General features: G+C 42.2%; 1 protein-coding gene and 1 pseudogene across 1 annotated transcript in view; both read right to left on the bottom strand.

Annotated features, from left to right (window-relative positions):
- Nucleotides 1-20,656, bottom strand: part of LOC124622920 (zinc finger BED domain-containing protein 4-like) — a 99,280-nt gene that overhangs the window by 42,067 nt on the left and 36,557 nt on the right. The window lies entirely within an intron of this gene.
- On the bottom strand, nt 16,909-17,026 carry LOC124623501 (annotated as a pseudogene).

The following is a 20,656-nucleotide window of genomic DNA, read 5'->3' as shown; positions in this document are numbered from 1 at the left end:
TGGCACGTGGTATAGATGATATTTATGACGACGCAGTATTGTGACAATACTACCCAGAGACATACCGGAGTCGCGGGTTGTGATGCACCGCTGCTAGTACAATTATTTCATTAGTTTCTTCTGTAACACGTTTGCTTCGTTTCCTGTTGCCAGTCTGTACGCTGCCATCAGAAACATAGGAGTTCACAACCTCGTACAAGAACGAACGAGAGCGAGCTTTCTCTGAAAAACGCTCTGCGTAAGTGGCAACAGCAGTCCAGCATTTCTCCTACGTTCTCTGTAAATCAGGATCATTTCAGTTTTTTTGTCGCTGGTTGCAACATTCGTCCTCCATTTCTATGACTCTTCTCCAAATGATAGGTAGGTGTGCAGGAAATAAACAATGCACAATAATTGTAATGTTTAGGGCCGCTACCTGTTCTTCTACTGCACGATACGTGAGCTCCGCCTGTTATGAAACGTCGTAGTTCGCTACACGGCCACGGTGGCGCTTCGAGTAGGCCTCTGTTCGATATGTCGGAGGAATACAACATTGCGAATGGCGTCTCCAATTAGAAGTTATGAAATACTGGCCTGTCCTACCTCGCAGCATGGAGGTGGAGTCCCACGTGCCGCTGGATATGCAAGGGTCACTGAGCAGAATGTTGTAAATTGCGACTGTGTACTCAATTCTTTTACTCCGGTTACAGCGCCATCTGTAACTAGGAAAATGCTTCAGACAAAACATATGTAGATTTTGCCTTAGAATCGTAATCTGCAATAAAAAAGGGGAAGTTCCCATTGAAGATTTCAAAGAAGCCCCCACCACCAACGCACTGGGTCGGGTGGCGGGTCGAGTGTTTTATCGTTGGATGTCCCCCACCGAGACCAACACATTGGATTTACAACTTTTTTTTATCAAAAGTGTTGCCGGCCGCTGTGGCGAGGGGTTCTAGGCGCTTCAGTCCGGAACCGCGCTACTGCTACGGTCGCAGGTTCGAATCCTGATATGTGTGATGTCCTTAGGTCAGTTAGGTTTAAGTCGTCCTAAGTCTAGGGGACTGATGACCTCAGATGTTAAGTCCCGTAGTGCTTACAGCCATTTGAACCATTTGAACCATCAAATGTATAGTTTTCGAGATTTTTCAGTGTCTTCAATTAAAATGAACTCTCTGTACACAGATGGTTCAAATATGGATACAGAAAATCGTAGAGGTCACACTTTCTTCTGTCCACAAACTGCGGAAGAAAAGAGGTGTCTTCTAGCACGTGGTGCTTCCATATTTCTAGCTGAAACATTCACTGATATGCATGCAATAAAATAAGCAAGATCTCTCAAAATACGAAAGGTAGTAATAATCACGGACTCACGAAGGTTCTGAAATCAGCTAGTTACAGGAATTTCAACAAAAAATTAGTACACACTCCCTCGACGTAGTAGATCACTATCATCAAACAAAGTAGGTGGTGAAATTATAATATTTGTGTGGATTAAATCTCTTACCAGCATTAAATATAACAACAAAGCAGATTTTAAAAAAAGCAACTGTTGGTAAGAGAAAGAATTGAATGAAAGTCAAAAACAAGAGGTAAAAGCAATGCAAGCGTACAGCCGTTCATACCAAGACAGCCAAGGTGTATAAATGCCAGACTTTTAAGAAAATGTGAGAATGCTTCTCAGTCCAGGACTTTTCCTGCCCACTTAAATAGAAGCGGCATAAGCCTAATGCCAATGTGATGAAGTAACAACTGGTGATGCAAATCACGTCCGTATTCAGTGCAAGCTCTGTGAGAAAGACAGAGTCAAATTTGAAAGAAACCCTCGAAATTTAGTCACTGTCAGCCACTGTACACTAATCCACTTCTTGTAGATGCAACCAGGAGGGCGTACGATGCCACAGCCAGGTTTACAGCACACAAGAAGACATCAAAATCTAAAAGGAGTGGCGGCCACTGAATTCACGAACTGAGTTTACTACTTTAATAAAAACGAGTGGTTAGCTGTCAACTGTAGCTTGTAGTCTAAGTGAATACATATCACATTTTGAATCTCAAGACAAATTTATGAATGCATGCCTCCGAATGTATTGTGAAGAAGGTTAGACGTTATCTTGCTTTGTTTGTCAATCCTTTTAGTTTGAAACTGCCAAAAAGTAATTATGCTAGAAACCAATAACAAATAAATGAAAAAGGCAATAATTCAACTCTGATTTTTCAGTAACAATAGCTGCAATCTGTAAATACATTGTATTATGACCAAACATATTTCGGAATCTTTCGGGTAACATCAGCGGGTACCTGTATTCAGGTCTGTAAAATGAATGTAATAATTATTGAAACGAAAATTAGAGACGAGAGATGGGAAGAGAACAAATCAAACGTACAAGAGCAACGTTTTTCGTTGAGGATTGTAATACCTTGAAGAAATCAAGAGAAGGTCCTTATCTTTCAGGGAGTGGCTTTTGAAGATGATGATGATGGTAATGATGATGATGATGATGAGTGACGTAGTACAAGTACCAGTGTGGTTTCAAAATATACCGTGAGAGTAAAACTTGAACTTACTACAAGTAATATCAGAGATAAATAACGTGGTGTCTATGTCACTTTAACCCCCTGCTGAGATTAAAATGGTAAGCAACAATAGTCACTGTAAGAGCAAGATGCTTACGTGAAGGCTCAAAACACGATTTAGAGTGGAAAATAGTTGACCATACATTTACACAGAGAATAAAGTGCCGGGGGAAATACTGAGAGTCCTTACTTTAAAAAAAGTGCCAATGGACTTGGGATAGAGTGCTTGCAGAGCATGAGCAAAGCGAAGTTCTGACAGCTACAAAAATAATTCCCCAGGGTTAACATGGGGGCAGTATGCTTAAGCCTTCAACTACAAGGTAACCATATAATACGGATTCTTCAGCAGTTTTTCGAGGTTCTTTGCGGTTCGGTCCCACTAATTTGGTATATTCGAAACCTTTGAAACGATAGAATATTTCTTTTTTAAATTTTACCCATGAGAAATAATTTTTTAAAGCCTGCGACTGGTAAAGCAGTGGATTTTTAACTTTTTCTGCTACCGATATTTATTTTGCATGGCGCGTATCAGAAAACAGTCCCCATTTTCAAGTGCGTTTTTCGTGATTATGTCATTTATTCGTGATGTTTTCAATTAGTAAGGTTCTGCATTGTACAGTTGTCTTTACTGTAATATATAAAAACACGCGTAGTTCTTATTAATGATGTATCTAATGAAGAGTTAATGGCAAATTTGAAAAGACCCTCTACCTAATGTTTTCTTGTGGTTCATTTGCGCAAAAACTCACACATATTAAACATCACACACAATGTTTTGTGCACAGTACACAATAAAAACAGTAAACGCACAAAACAAAATAGCTATAAAGATATTCTTACAACCACTCGACAGAGATAAAGCCATAGGTCGTCCACTGATTATGATATATTATTCTTCCGTGCAGAGGGTGTTTATCTTTATAATCTGGATCATGTTAAAAATACTTATTTCTATGTACCCCTACTCTCATTTAAATATACTATCGAAAGATCTGAAGAAATTCACCGATTCTCTTTCCAGTTTTTCATTTAATATTATGTCTTCATATTTTTTGTGATGTGAATATATATCTCCAGTTCTTCCAACAAATCCGTTTCATCACCTTTATTTAATCGGTTGTGTACTTTCTTACTTCGCTCTTGTTTTTCAAAGGGTGTCCTGAATTGTGTATGTATGTGGCTTTCGGTTACGTCGTGTGTCTGTTGCACGTGTAGGCTTTAATGTGTTCTGTACACCTGGTTGGAAATAGCGGCCCATTTGTCCTAGGTAGAATGTTCCATCTTCTGTATTTCCAACTTTTTATTACTGTACGTTTGCTGTTTTCATTCTATACTGTGCACAGAAAATTGTATCTGACATTCAAAATATCGGCGTTTGTGCACAAGTGGACTATAAGAAAACCGTAAATAGAAGTTCATTCCAAATTCGCCATTAATTCTTTAAAAAGATCGATCATTAATTACAAATTTCGCGTGTTTGTGTACATTGTAGTACGGACAACAGAACAGTGCAGCATCTCACTTAGGAAAACATCACGAATAAATGGCACAGCTCAAGCAAAACACACTTGAAAATGGAAACATTTCCGGCCGGCCTTAGTGACCGAGCGGTTCTAGGCGCTACAGCCTGGAACCGCGCTACCGCTACGGTCGCAGGTTCGAAACCTGCCTCGGGCATGGATGTGTGTGATGTCCTTAGGTTAGATAGGTTTAAGGGGACTGATGACCTCAGAAGTTAAGTCCCATAGTGCTCAGAGCCATTTGAACCATTTTGTTAATCATTTCCAGAAACGTGCCATGCAAGAGATAAACAAAAATAAAATCGTGACTGGTAGCAGAAAACACTGTTTTACACAAAAATTCGTAAAATAAACTGGCGGAAAGTGAGTGGGCCCACTAGATACTCAGATATCTTAAAAATTGAACTGGTACGTCCTGTGCATACAAAAAAAAAAAAAAAAAAAATTCGAAACTGCAGGGAAGCAAGGCCTGGTATTATTTTCTCACCAATGCTATAAAAGCCTACGAAACAAAGAGGGTTAATAAAGAGTGGCAAGGCACGTTCTGCATGAAAGAGGATGTGAATACTGTACGGATTCGGTGTCAATGGAAGACAATGCATCGGCTGTGCGGACACACTCATTGTTGTGGTCGGGAAGTCCCTTCACTGGACAGTGGCATACACAGGTATATAGGAAGGTAGGGTGGGGGAGTGAAAGGGGGGGGGTTGCGCCATTGTTTACGCGCGTGCGTGGTGGGCCGTGCGTGTGACGAGACTACAGCGCAGGCTCCTGACTCATGCGGACCTCCCGGAAGTGTGTATATGGAGACGCAGACTGCGTCATCCAGTCCCGTATCGGCCGGTGGCAAGGCGTGACAGGAAGGGCGTTCCAGTTACGGCACCGCCCATGTCCACCTTGTTCCTGGGGCAAGTCTGTCAGTCGGCCTACTTGGCCATCTCTACAACTCCCTTTTATGCTTGCACTCTGTGCACGACATTAGGGAGCTTGCATTGTTCGTTTAAGGTAGATTCACATTCGACGTAACACAGATACATAGCAAGAGGTAGATAGTCATGATTGAGAACGTGCCTGCAATATCTCAAGCAAGCTGTAATGAAAAGGGTGACACTCTGCGGAAAAAAATCTGCACCACCAAGAGCACATGCCTTAATTTATCAAATCTACTGTGGGGTCCATCTGTTGATTGGAAGAGCCAAGGAAAATGAAATCTAGATTGTCTTTTGGGGCCAGCCGGTGTGGCCGAGTGGTTCTAGGCGCTTCACCTGGAACCGCGCGACAGCTACGGTCGCAGGTTCGAATCCTGCCTCGGGCATGGATGTGTGTGATGTCCTTAGGTTAGTTAGATTTAAGTAGTTCTAAGTTCTAGGGGACTGATGACCTCAGATGTTAAGTCCCATAGTGCTCAGAGTCATTTTAACATTTTTTTTTTTTTTTTTTTGTCTTTTGGGGGATGAAGTGTGTCCTCAGAAAAAGGATCAGAAAACGAAAATTACGTGTAAAATTTGCTGTAAGGAACATTCATTTCCGGTTTGTGAAGAATGTATCGACAATAATTTTGATTAGTTATAAAAAACAAAATCTCCAAAAACACTGTCCTCGTGGGATTTAATTTATGTCATTAGAAGAAGGCATGCGGTAACGTCATAAAACTGTGTTCGTGTACATCTGGGTGAAATAGAAAATAGAGAAAAGGGAAAGCACACATTTCTCATGGGAACTGGAAAAAAAATCTTCTTCCTCATGTTTCTGTCCTTCTCTTCCTTAACCACTCTTTGTCCACCTCTACTTTCTTCCCCCCTCTTTCTATCCATCATATCCTCCTTACACCCCTCTGACCATCTCTTTTCCCCTCCCTGACATTCAGCCTTGTTTTTTGTCATTGTAAATTCACAATCTGTAGTAGTACTCTAACCAAAAGCCGATAATGCAGAAATATAAATTTCCTATTTTTGGGAAATCCGTCAGCGATGAACAAACAAGCACATTGAAGTGTAAACAGTATTTATGGGAGAAACAATTTGTGTAATGGTTTAAATGGCCCACTATCGTGGTTAAACCTGGTTACGACAAAGGAATCAAAACCGCACATTTTTACAGCAGAACATTTTCTTTCTCGCCGTTGGTTTTAATGGACTACACATTCTTGTTCTTTCTCCTTTATATTTAATTATTTATTTACATAGTTTACGCCCACATTGGAGCACTAAATTCAAAATAATACAACAGAGTCTACAATAACCAAGTCTTAGCAGTCAGCAATTTCTTCGTTTTCCAAAACTTCTTCACTCGCTGTGATCTGGCTGCTCGTTCTTCTGCGGATATGACATGCTTCTTCCGTTCTGATGGTTTGAATGCCAGCCGTGTGTATTTGTTCTTCAGAAGCAGTTTCTCTTCTCTTTGTAGAATTTGGTGTGTGGTGATGTTCAGTTCATCCAGATCACTTTGTACTTCTTTAAACCTTTATATATTACAAATATATTTAGATATTACATACATTAAGAAATATATATATCCTACAGTCCAGCTGAATGTTAATTATAGTATCGTGTAAAATTTTAAGTTAATCTGTAAAGAACGTTTCCAGATTTTTGGTAACAATTTTCCCATTATATATTACTTGTATATTTATACGATTGATTTATATTAAAATATATTCTCAATGTCCGTCCGAATGTTTAATAGAGAATCGTGTAAATATTATAATAGATTCGCTTAAGAGCTATGCGAGATTTTTGGTACACTCTGTGCGTCATAAGAATAAACATGGTGTAAACTTCACGCCATGTATTCTTCCGCGTTTGCTTGAATCTCATCGGATTTCGTTTCACGTAGAGCAGAAGCCGAGCTGTTCCCAGTACAGCCAAGTACGCTCATAAGGATACGTTTTATGCTGTGTTACACGCACATGACTGAGCGATAATGTGCGGGACAACGGATTTACCGGCGCTTGCAGTTCAGACGTAAAAACGGACGGGCAAAAAAACAATATAGCTTCCAAAGTCATTTAATTTTTAAAGAGAATGAAATAATATTCAGCAAAACTCCAACATTATTGCGCGCTTCTTAGGTGACCAGACAGAAAGCATAAAATGCTCTCGTTCTCACTTGACGTAGTATTATAATCACAAACAAGAGTGATGAAAATTCGTAACTTAAACACAGTGTAATTTTTCTGAGCGAGCCCTGTCTGATGCAAAAGTGTACTGCAGGGATTTTACTGTACTGTTGAATACTGAAGCCAGTGAAGGTATTAATTACAGTCAGTCGTCTGGAACTCTCTTAGCTCCTTCCTTATCCGAATCCGAGAAACACTTTTCAGTACTGGAACTGCCATCTGCTATGTCGATAACGACTCGATCAACTATAGAATCCACGAAGCCACCCACGCGCCGCATTTTCTCCTATTCTTTTAGGACCTGTCATTCTATATCCCGGCAACGTTCGGCAATGACATAAAAAAGCTGCGTGCCTTAGATACAGTATGTTTTGCAGCTTAACAGTCCTGTTATTTCTCCAGATCAGTTGTGCTGGGCTCATGCTGTAATGGAACAGCGGCAAATGTAAAAATGCAGCACTTGTATGGTGTGCTCGATACTGTGAAAATGTTTGTTTTTCTTTTTCCTACGACACACATGTGGTATAAAGAGTATTTAGTTTTTCATTTTTGCCTTCAAAAATTAAAATGTTGTGTTTTCTTAATCTAAGCAACCTTTGTTAACAGTCTCTCATAAAATATCGATAACTGAGAACTCGTATTTGAAATGAAAACAGGAATTTCCCGTGCAATATGTAATTAAAAACAAGAAGACCTGCCTTATTCGTACAAAATGATCTTGAATTTTACAATTACGAGATGTAGGTAATTCAAATTGAACGTGAGAAACATTGACTTAGGCGAGATTTGCACCAGCGAACCATGTTCTGCAATCATCAAGCTATTACGCTAACATTTCCGCTGTACACTAACTTACATTTTCGTTGCAACTCTATCTAATACAGTCCCTCGTAAAACTACAGAGCCGATTATCTCTGTAAATGTATGACAAACGTTAAGAACAACCTATTTCTCGGAACTTTTTAATCGTGTTCCACACGCGTGTTTCACTACGGAGCAGGAAGCAGCCTCAGCCATTTTCATACTGCGTATTTACAGCGCGACAATCAGAGCACGTGAGTGCAGAGGCTGTGACTATACACGATTTTTTACATAAAAACTACATAACCAAAGCGCAATTAAAAAAAAAACGTTGCTGGCTGTTAATACATTTGAATATGTTAAAGTTTCATTTAACGTAACTTAGTAATAATGCATATAATACATAAGTAGGACCTACTTCCAAGAGCGGAACTACACCAGTGTACGGGTGCTACGGCTTCTGACCAATCATCGCGTTTTTGTTTGTTTACATCAGGTTTGGTCTTATGCTTCAAATGGCTCTGAGCACTATGGGACTTAACTTCTGAGGTCATCAGTCCCATAGAACTTAGAATTACTTAAATCTAACTAACCTAAGGACACCACACACATCCATGCCCAAGGCAGTAAGCCATCCCGTGATGCAGAACGCCTCTCTTGCAGCTTTTGCCACCAGAGCTGGCTGAGCATCTTCGTCATGCTTTCGTGCTTATTAAATGAACCTTTGACGAAATACGCCATTCCATTTTGGATATTCTCTCTTCCCTCTTTGAACTCTGTCTGGTGCGGATACCAGTTGACAAGCAATATTCAAGTACTGGTCGAATTTTTTTGTGGGTGGACAACAATTCCTGAGACTTCGTCCAAGTAATCTTAATCTGGCATCTGCCTTAGGTGCTGTTAGTTTTACGTAATCGTTCCACTTTAAATCACTCCATACGCGTACTCCTAGACATTTTATGGGTGTGACTGCTACCAATGATCGTTCTGCAATCTTACAGTAATACAATAATGCCTATTTAGCGCAGTACGTTTATGTTGAGGGTCAACTGCCACTCCTTGTAACATCTGTAGAGCCTCTGCGGGTCTTGCTTTATTTCATGACCGATTTTCTGTCTTTGCGATCTCTCTGAATGCAACAGCATCATTCGCGAAAACCCTTAGGAAATTTTCTACGTTTTTCGTTGGGTCATTTGTATAATTTATGAAACGTAATGGTCCAATAACACTCCCTTCGGGTACGCGCCAAAAATTCTTTCTGTCGAGAATGTTCTTTAGCTAAAAAGGCCACTTATCTGACTGACAAAAATGATTTGTTCTTATAATACACAGACATATGGAAAGTCTACACCGTCGATAAATATGAAAATAAATATTCAATAACTGTTTTCAGCAGTGAAAAAGTGAACTTTATTGAAGGAGTCATACACAGTTGTGTTCGACATTAGTTGATACTCACACAGGAAAAACACTAATTGGATAAGTTTATGCGTGTTGTTTGATGGGTGTTTTATGTAGATATTTTCTCTAGCAAAGAAACGTCGATGTTCTGAAATGTTTAAATGACACTTTCCCTATTGTTTCATTTATAAGTAGTTTACCATACATACTTCGTCAAATATCCCTTGTTTAGTTCTCTTTGGCTATTAACGGATTTTATCATTTCTAGTTCTTTAATTCTGATCCTGTGTTCCAACTGCTTGTATTACGGATGGTATCAAACAACCCTTCTTTCGCCGTGCGGTACTGGGCTAAGCGAACAGACGCTGTTTTGACGTTGGGTCTGATGTAAATACTCACGAGTGTGACAGCCACCATCGATTGTTCTGCAATCGTGCAATTAACGGATCTTTCTGCCTATTTAGCGCAGTACGTTACATCTGATTATGTTGACGGTCAGTTGCCACTTCTTACACCAAGCATCGCCGGTCTGCGGGTCTACCTTCATTTCGTTGTGATCTCTCTGGATGCAACAGTATCATCCACGGAAAGCCTTACGAAATTTTCGACGGTTTCCATTGGGTCATTTGTATAATTTGTGAAACGTAATTTTCCAGTAACACTCCCTTGGGGTACGCTCGAAGATTTCTCTCTATCGACAGTGTTCAGCTAAAGAGGCCAGTTACCTAACAGACAAAAATGAGTTATGTTTATAAGAAACTGACATAGGGAAAACCTACACTGTCGATAAATATGAATATCAATTTTCAATAATTGTTTTGCGCAGTTAAAAAATCAGCTTTATTGAAGGAGCAATATACAGTTGTGTTCGACATCATTTGATACTTGCAAAGCAAAAACACAGAGTGGATGAGGTACATAGGCTTCCTTTTTTAGTTTCTACATATTGTTTAATGTGTCTTTAATGAAATTTATGTATTTTCTCTAGCAAATAAATGTCAATGTTTTGAAATGTTTGGATGACACTTTTCCTATTGTTTCACTTATCAATAGTTTACCATACAAACTTCGTCAAATATTCACTGTGTAGTTTGCTTTGGCCGTTAACAAATTTTTTCATGGTTAGTTCTCTAATTCAGACGCTATGTTCCAACTTCTTGCATTACGGATGGTATCAAACAACCTCTCCTTCGCCGTCCGGTACTGGGCTAAGCAAACTGACGCTGTTTTGACGTTGCGTCTGATGTAATTACTCCACCATTTGCCTAACGTTGACGCTGTTGCCGTTCCGCTGATGTACAGTGTGAGTTGGATTTTACGCAAGCGGTGACTTATTTGTCATCACGAGGCTGAGTGTACCCTATTCTAGACCATACCAGACAAAACAAAATCGGTGTTGTGTCTTTAGAAGTCGAACTCGGGACCCCTTAACATGGGTTAGGCAGTAACCAGCTACTCTCACTCTCAGAAAATTTGACACAGCCACTCAAAAGGCACCTTAAACCATTGGGTTTTCCACATTTTAGATACTGATGAGTGATTAGCTGATGCAACGAGGGACGTTCCGAAAGTCAGTCTCGTCACTGTTTTTCACATGGAAACTTTATTTCCGAAAGCATATACCCTGTGGCTTACGCTATTTTTCGACGTAGTGGTCACTGACGCTGAGACATTTGTCATAGCGTGCAATCTGTTTGAAGAAACCATTCTGGTAAAACACGGTGCCCTGCGACGCAAGTAATTTTCGCACAACCCTGCTGCTCCATCTCAGCATTGCTTTGAAGGTGGCGTCCCGAGAGTGCAGCTTTCAATGGACTTCGACAAATTCTGCCTTTCTTCTCTGAACATGTAACACCAGCGGCCAGCCATCAGACGAGACAAAATCTCCTCACCATACACAGTCTGTAGGCGGTCACGGATAATGGACATACAATTCCCACATATCCATTCACACCAGATTAGCAGCACGCACTTGCATTGGTGATCACGTTGTCAGGAAATGTCCGTCTGTCACCGTGATATGAACTAGAATAACCTCGGGCACGTCGGTCTGCTGCTACTCTCTCTTCTTCGACGCTCTGCGCATGCGTCATCCGTCCTCTGCTGACGTCCTTTCCGTCACTGGACCAGCTGCAGGTGTGGATTCATAAGGCGCTTGTTTGTGTCACCTTGTGCTCCATCTTGTCTTTCAAAAACATAATGTAACTTATTTTCGCAACGTCCCTCGTAAATAATCGAGTGTTCGCAATATCTGAGAGACTCGTCGACGACTTCATTAGAGAGGAAGCACTACCCTGTAGAGATGGATAATCGTACTGGGAACGAGTCCAGCATTCGTTTTACTTGGTTTGAGGAAACTGAGGAACATCTAGCCAACGGGGAGTTGAATCTTTATGTTCACACTATGTAGGACACAAAAGGAATGCTGCTGAAGACAAGACCTTTCTCCTTCGATGTGTTACGTAATATGATGTTGGCATCGACTACTGAGAAGCTGATGTGTCTAGCACCTGTTGTTTCTCCCACTCGTGTTGGGTAACGGGTGTCTCATGGTCACGACTGGAACTCGTCCAGTGCAACACTAACCAGTGCTCTCTCACAGTTGATGCCAAGGCCGTGTGTGCTACGTGAGCGCTGATTTTTTTTATGCTTTTTACTTAACACGCAGAACAGCTTATCCTAAAGAGAGTGCAGACATCAGGCGATAGAACCTTTCCGTAAACGGCTCCTCAAAGGATGTCATATTCGTTTCCCAAGATGGAGGAGGGAGTAAGGTTGTTTCAGAAAAAGTAAACGCGCCAGAGAAGCAGTTCCTGTTCTGAGCAATGGGAGCATCAGTAAAGAGAAATCAGGAAAGATTCGAGCCATTTTGACCACAGAGACTTTGAAAGTGCGAATGACAGCATTTGTTGGAAACGAAAGCATGGGCTTGTAGCCCAGAAGGTGCGAATTCCAAATGTAATATATTTAGAAATGAATTTCTATCAATCATTAACAACTGCTTTCCAGGCTACAAAAAAGCGAATATGGGCAAAAAAATAAAAAATCAAGATTGATAACTCATGAGTCAAAACATTATCACCACAGCCTACCGCAGGATTGAATACAGTCTGGTGGCATTGCGGGCAAGTAACTCAGCAATAAAGGTGTATAAGTGGAACAGAGAATATAGCAAACTATTCTAGTGACGATACGGTCGCAGATGGGAAAATCTGTCTCATGCAAAGCTTATCAGATTTCATGAAGCGTTTATTAACAAAACTGTCACAGTTGCAGTATATATGTTGGGCGACTCGTTTCAAACAAACTGGTTCATCCTCAAGCCTGACCTGCTGAGGGTGCGCTTATGGCAAGATCAGTCACTTTCAGTGAAGCCTCAGTAGGTCAGATTTGAGAATGAACCAGCTGGTTTGAAATTAGTTGCCAACATTTGTATTGCAACTGTCACAGATTTGTTAATAAACGCTTTACGTGATATTATAAAAAGGTTGCAGGTCCTGAATCAGTTAATGTTGACACTGAGAAAAAGAGAAGGTTGTTATAACCTGGTCCGCTGCTCGCATGATGCTGTCGAAAGTGGTTCAATGTCGGTGAAACCACGACTAGGTGACAACGTGTTGGACATCCACGCCGTAGCACATAACACTTGTCAGAGGCTTCCCCGCTCTGTAGAAAAGGAGAGGCGTCAATTTGTAACACCCCACCCATCTCTTAGCTGGTTTTGGCATGTGTTTACCCCAGGTAATTGACTAACAGATCAACAGAGAGTGCAAAACTGCCGCAATGCGGATAACGCAAAGAAAGTAATAAGGCCCTGTGACTCCTGATTGAACTGCGGTGGCAGTGTTGACATTAATTGGTTCATAATTGATCCCTTTTAATTAAAAAGAGGTGCACATTGATGTTATATTCAGCTATTGAACACCAGATGCAAATGTTGAACATAAAATTAATTAAGAAAGTGACTTTGGACTTCAACTACTTGATTGAAAACAGATGCAGTCGATTAGCACAGATTTATTTTAACTCACGACCTTCAATCATGACATTACAAGACTCTCCTATCAGGCAGTGGTAATAAATTGCGTCTGCGTGGAGTAAAGCGCGATACTCAAAAGTAATTTCTATCGACTGACCCAGGCATAATGCGAAGTGCGAGAAGAATTCTACAATACATGGTCCATGAAACCCTCGTGGAAACTTTGCCGACGTGATCCAACAAATTAATCAGTGGCCGGAGCGGGCGCAATATCACCGAATACAGCGTGGCGGAGCGGCGTCGTCGTGTGGACGTCGCCCGACCTCGTGGTGCTGCAAGGCTGCGCTCGTCTATTCACTCCTAGCTATCTTCCTCAGTACATAGCTGAACCAAAACTTCCTATCTCCAAGCTCAACCGTTCCCTTTGCTAAGTACTAAACTGCAGAGATGCTCACTCTTTCTCAGGCAAGCTGAGCCAAGAACGCCACGCCCGCACTCTAGGCAAGCTGGGAACGGGAGACCTCTATGGAGACTTCTCACAGTCCGCTCTTCGCCCCGGTTTCCCCTCCAGCAATATCAGTTACGCCAATTGCAGCACAAGTCGCGTTAATTATGCGTCGCTTCCCAATGCCTGCTCTGGGAAGTGAACAGGCATAATGCGAAGTGCGAGAAGAATTCTACAATACATGGCCCATGAAACCCTCGTGGAAACTTTGCCGACGTGATCCAACAAATTAATCAGTGGCCGGAGCGGGCGCAATATCACCGAATACAGCATGGTGGAGCGTCGTCGTCGTGTGGACGTCGGCCGACCTCGTGGTGCTGCAAGGCTGTGCTCGTCTATTCACTCCTAGCTATCTTCCTCAGTACATAGCTGAACCAAAACTTCCTATCTCCAAGCACAAACATTCCCTTTGCTAAGTCCTAAACTGCAGAGATGCTCACTCTTTATCAGGCAAGCTGAGCCAAGAACGCCACGCCCACACTCTAGGCAAGCTGGGAATGGGAGACCTCTACGGAGACTTCTCACAGTCCGCTCTTCGCCCCGGTTTCCCCTCCAGCAAAATCAGTTACGCCAATTGCAGTGCAAGTCACGTTAATTATGTGTCGCTTCCCAATGCCTGCTCTGGGAAGTGAACAAATTCCCACAAAATTTCCCTTCCTCTCAACTTCTGCTATTTAGCTGCTCCCAGGCCACCCATCAAGGTTAGCATCTGCACAAACACCAGGTTTTCCGGAATTCTGACTCCCAGGAGAGTACTTCAAATACCTTGGTCCTACGTTCCCATCGGAGGCCGGCGTATTTCCTTCTGTCGCTCTTCACCTTATTTACTTCAGACTCTCCAGACCGTGAATTCAGCGTGAAGTTGCTATAGTCACGAACACGCATATTTTGACCTCTGTTGACCACTCCCCCATAGCTTTGCGCGGCTTTCTCGCATGTTTTCCTGAAAACGGGATGACAGACATTTATCAGCAGATGTACAAGTTCTCCGTCTGTTTCCCTGTACACCAGCATGGGGTCAGGGTCAACCACCCATGCTGTCACTCATCTTAAGGCAGCTGGAGGCCGCGCCGTGTTACCGCTTTCTCAGAGCTTGAGCCGCCCTAAGCTACCTATTGTCACTTCCCTTCGCCACTCCCCAGGCGCGCCGCGGTCATTTCTCGGTACTTCCCAAGGATAAACTAGCCTCCAGTAAATCGACGTGTTTCCACAAAGTTTTCATGTCGTGTGAATTACTTTAAAACCATCACCCGACAATGATTATTCCAATATGTCCATACTATACCATCTACAAGATGCATTGTGCCTTGTCAGTCATTTTGTTCAGCCCTACTGTTCGCTCAACGTGAGTTAAGTGATTTTTAATGACTTCATGTAAGGGACATAGTTCTTGCCATCTTACAAATTTGAGGAAGATCTGACGACAGAGCACAATCCTGGTGCAAGCATAAATTCTTTGGAGCACACCGTTTAGAAAACAATGTTGAACACGGGGCTCCACAACAGACAACTCACATATGCTCACGTATACTGACGGAAAAAAATTGTAAAATAAAATATAATTAATGTAGAGTAATAAAATTTTGGGAATACATTTCTCTAGGTAACATATGTGAGTGGTTAACATTGCAAGAGCATAGGTTAATGTAAGCGCGAGATAAGCCATTACTAATGTGCAGTGTTGGTACAGTACATTAAAACCGGTGCAACCGCCACAGTGTTAAATGCGAGCACGCAAACGTGCATGTATTGTGTTGTACAGGTGTCGGAAGTCAGTTTGTTCAATGGCGTTCCACACCTGTTGCACTTAGTCGGTCAATACAGGGCCGGTTAATGCCGGTTGTGGATGACTCTGGATTTGTCGTCCCGTGATGTCCCATATGGGCTCGATTGGAGACTGATCTGGTGATCGAGCAGGTCAAGGCAACTTGTCGACACTCTCTGGAGCACGTTGGGTAACTACAGCGGTACGTGGGCGAGCGTTATTCTGTTCATGAATGGCAGCACAACAGGTCTAATCACCAGATTGACATACAAATTTGCAGGCAGATTGCATATGATAACCACGAAAATGTCCTTGTTGTCATACAAAAACACACCCCAGACTATAACTTCAGATGAAGGTGAAGGTCGAGTGTCTCCAGCACGCAGAGAGGTTGAATACAGCTCCTCAACTAGTCTTCTTCTAGCTAAGACACGGGCGTCACTAGCACCGAGGCAGAACCAGCTTTCATTAGAAAACACAACAAACTTCAATTCTGCCCTCCAATGAGCTCTTACTCGACAGAACTGAAGTCGCAAATAGTGGTGGTTTGGGATCAGTTGAATGTACGCCACAGGGCGTCTGGCTCGGAGCTGTTGTTGAAATAACCGATTTGTAACAGTTCGTTGTGTCACTGTGGTGCCAACTGCTGCTCAGACTAATGATGCAGATGTAAACGATGCGCTCAAGCTATACGCCGAACACGATAGTCTTCCCTCTCGGTAGTCCCGCGAGGGGACCCGGAACCCGCTGTTCTTGCCACAGTACACTCTCGTGACCACCGCTGCCAGCAACCACGTACAGTGGCTACATTCCCTCCAAGTCTTTTTGCAATATCGCTGAACGAACAACGAGCATCTCGTAGCCCAATTACACGATCTCGTTCAAACTCATGGACGTGCTGGTAATTGCTTGTTTGTCATTTTAAAGGCATTCTTGATTAACATCAACTCACCATGCCCAATCTCGAAAATAAGTAACGCTCACGACCATTACAGAGAGTATTTAAAGCAAGCATGACTTGTATCGTCATAGTTATGCTAAAACTGAAAAAAACTAAACTCCTTCAGAACAAGCCATGAAGGCCCAACGGTACCAACCGGCCGCCGTGTCATCCTCAGCCCACAGGCCTCACTGGATGTGGATATGGAGGGGCATGTGGTTAGCACACCGCTCTCCCTGCCGTATGTCAGTTTCCGAGACCGGAGCCGCTACTTCTCAATCAAGTAGCTCCTCAGTTAGCATGAGAAGGGCTGAGTGCACCCCGCTTGCCAACAGCGCTCGGCAGACCGGATGGTCACCCATCCAAGTGCTAGCCCAGCCCAACAGCGCTTAACTTCGGTTATCTGACGGGAACCGGTGTTACCACTGCGGCAAGGCCGTTGGCCATAGTTATGCTACAAGCGTGAAATTTTAATAGACGTCATGTTTCAGACGTAGAAACACGTCTACCAACTTTCGTTCATGTCGTACAACTCTTTCTTAGTGCTGCGATTTTTTTCCGTCGACGTATTTGCCCAACGGCATTGTCATTTGCGATTGCAGTGGTAATGCTCGAAATATGCACCGGGACACGGACGCAAGCCATTGGGGGCCGTGTTATGTTATGGGGGAAATTTACCTGGGCATCCATGGGACTTGTGATAGTACAGAAAGGCACCATGACAGCTAAGGACTACGTGATCATTATTTCGACCACCTGCAGTCCTTCATGCCTGATGTCTTCCCCGACGGCGATACCATCCCGTAGCAGAATAATTGTCCGTGTCACCAGGCCAGAATCATTCTACAGTAGCTTGAGGAGCAGGACAGTGAACACACCTAGATATCCTAGCCACCAAATTCACCTGATCTAAGCCCGATGGAACTCAGATCTAGGCTCAAAAACAACCAGCTCCTAATTTACGGGAATTGCGTTACTTGCGCGTAGATATGTGGTGATAGACACATCGCGAAACTTGTCGCAATCCTTGCCGCGCAGAATCGCTGCCGTTTTGCTTTTCAAGGGTGGACCAACACGCTATTAAGTACTGGATGGTTATAATTAAAGCGCAGTTACTGACGGAGGCCCAGTGTGGGCTATAATCATCATATGGCTGCGAAACTAGGCAGATACACTTGTGCGCTAATGTGGAACCGATTTATTGTTGAAAGAAATTAGTTGCAATTTTGGCCACCAGGTGCAAATCTGGCACTGTACAGCATCTCGTCGACGCTTCCAGTGCTCATACTGAACAAACTGAGTAAGCAGCGGTTAAGAATAAGACCACCATTATGACTTTTTCAGATGTTTCACTTCTTCTGCCCACGTTCGTTCCTAATCCATTACGTATGAAAATATGTCTTTCTTCCATTCACACCACCAGATTTGCACCTGATGAGCAAAATTGGTACTCATTTTTTCCAGCATAAAACGGTTCTTCATTAACGCATTTATGTCTACCACGTCACAGCCCGCACTGGACCTCTGCGAGTAGCTCCACTTTAATTGTAACCATCCAGTAATTGGTTATAACGCTTTGGCTACCGAGTGTAAATTCGTGTTCAGCATTACGTAAAGGACGCTACAGCTTGGAGTCACTATTGTATACCGAAGAGGCAAGGAATGGAGTGGAAGGAAATTTCATAACTGGAAGATTAGATCAGTGTGCAGGACGGAGACTCGTTACCGGACTCTCGCGAGTAACCGTCTTACCTACCCGTGCACAACACTCAACCTGCCTTCGCAGGTATATTTCGTAATATGTCTTTCCAACTCTGCGAATTCTATCCGCTGGGCTAGTGCTCTTGAGGGCTCAAAGGCTGGAAAAGTTGCTGCCGACACCCTGTAAGATCTCGAGAACTGCGCGTGTGACACATGGATGGAACACAGAAGAAACTTCCGTTTCTACGTGTCATGAAAGAATGTTCTGTACAATGGCCAAAAACAGGTCGTCGATAAAGTAAGAATTGAAGAAACATATTTGTTGGGGAATACAGATGATGAAATTTTGGGCCGAATTCCAGGATGGAAGTACAAATAGTCTATTTACTGTAGGCTGCAGCTCTGAGTCTTATCAGTCTGTTAATTATATTTAAGAATCCGTGACCGCTTATTCAGTGTAAACACATAAAACTGAAACCAATGACAAGTGACTGGTTGCAGTTTTATGTATTTACATTAACAATCTGTGGTTTTATTGGTGAATTTAGAAGTCAGCTACAGTATCCAGCGGTTAAGTGTATTTGCTCACTCAGTCTTTCGACCACTGTGAAATTCTGGTAGTGTGTTTGGGACATTTGTGTATTGCAGAAGAAATAGATATGCTATAAAATTGTAGTTTACACCAACTAGAAAGATGGAGCATACTGGATAATTTGAACTTGGCTAGGATAGGTCTAGACATCTAAGGATGGTGGTTACCTAACCCTGCTACCAATAGAGTATCACCAGCATTGCACCACAGTTTTACAATATGAAGCATAGGGATGCTGATTACTAAGTACAGGCTAATACGTCTGGTAACCAAACGAGTAAAGATCAACGAGGCTTGGAGCGTATGTGTACAATAATAACAACTGCTGCAGGAGTTAACCAACGCAACAGTGAGGAGGAAAGCTCCTCAGATTTTCTAAATTCGGAAGAATATGAAGAAGAGTAGAAATGGGATGACGATGAGTAAATTAATGAATGGTATAAGCGTTCAGTTAGAGTGCAAAGCTAAAAAAAAAAAAAAAAAGAAATTAGTCAGAGGAATCCAGATGGTAATGCGAAGTCTCGAGTGCTGCCGACACTTGCAGTATCGTTGCGTAGTAGTTTTATACAGGCCCGCACTTAGTTGTAGCATAGTCGCACAGTCAGCACTTCGAGCAATTCCAACAGTCCTGACCATTGTTATAACGGTTTAAGGATAGAGGGTCATGTGGTGGTAGGTTTCTTCTTTAACTTTTACTTTCACTTCGATCTTCTTGCTTTCATTCTTTTCTACATTACTCTCTTAATTCAGTTGCAAAGTTGTTTTTTTTTTTGTTTGTTTTTTTTTGTAATAAGCTTCTATGAGACCAAGCTGCTGAGGTCATCAATCCCTAGGCTTACACGCTACTTAATATAGCTTAAAACTAACTTACGCTGCCGGCTGGAGTGGCCGAGCGGTTCTAGGCGCTACAGTCTGGAACCGCGCCACCGTTACGGTCGCAGGTTCGAATCCTGCCTCGGGCATGGAAGTGTGTGATGTCCTTAGGTTAGTTAGTTTTAAGTAGTTCTAAGTTCTACGGAACTGATGACCTCAGAAGTTAAGTGCCATAGTGCTCAGAGCCATTTGAACCATTTTTAGCTTACGCTAAGGACAACACACACACACCTTTGCACGAGGGAGGACTCGAACCTCCGACGGGGGGCGCGACCGTGACAAGGCGCCGTTGACCTCTCGGCTACCGCGCGTGGCTTGTAAAGTATGCTTGTTGTGGTGTAACGACGTAAGTTTCTTATAAACGATTTTCTTTCGACATATGACCTGTGTAGACTTCGTCATCTACGTCAGTTACAACCCACTTCGAAATTATTTATTTTCTTTTTAAATTGTCTCAGAATGGTTTTGAACGAAACACTAAAACATCATTTGAGTCGTATGCGCAGAATTACGTCTCAGTCCAATTGGTTTGCGTAAACTTTTTCAATTTTTAGATGTCGTTTATATTGATACACGTTATCTGATTTAATCGATAATAGAACCACATTGAATAAACTTTTTGAGATTCAAAGTCGCGATGAACGCTGTCAAAATCCAATAATCATGTCAAATATATTATTAATTCTTCATAAATAAATCCTCGGAAAACGTATTTCAACTTTAGTAGCATCCACTAGTTTATTATCTTCCTACATACAGACGTGAACCTGAGCCTTGACAAGACAAAACTAACTTTCAATAAGATTAAACTTCCTATGATATCATTGTTGTACAAAACATTACAAATTCTCAGTTATTTAATTTTTAGAAGCACGACGCAACAACTCGGTTTCAGGATCTTCTGTTGC

This window comes from Schistocerca americana, chromosome 7 (assembly GCF_021461395.2).
Source record: "Schistocerca americana isolate TAMUIC-IGC-003095 chromosome 7, iqSchAmer2.1, whole genome shotgun sequence".
Classification (NCBI taxonomy): Eukaryota; Metazoa; Arthropoda; class Insecta; order Orthoptera; family Acrididae; genus Schistocerca; species Schistocerca americana.
Note: the sequence above shows the minus strand (reverse complement) of the source record. Positions and strands in the feature narration are given on the sequence as shown.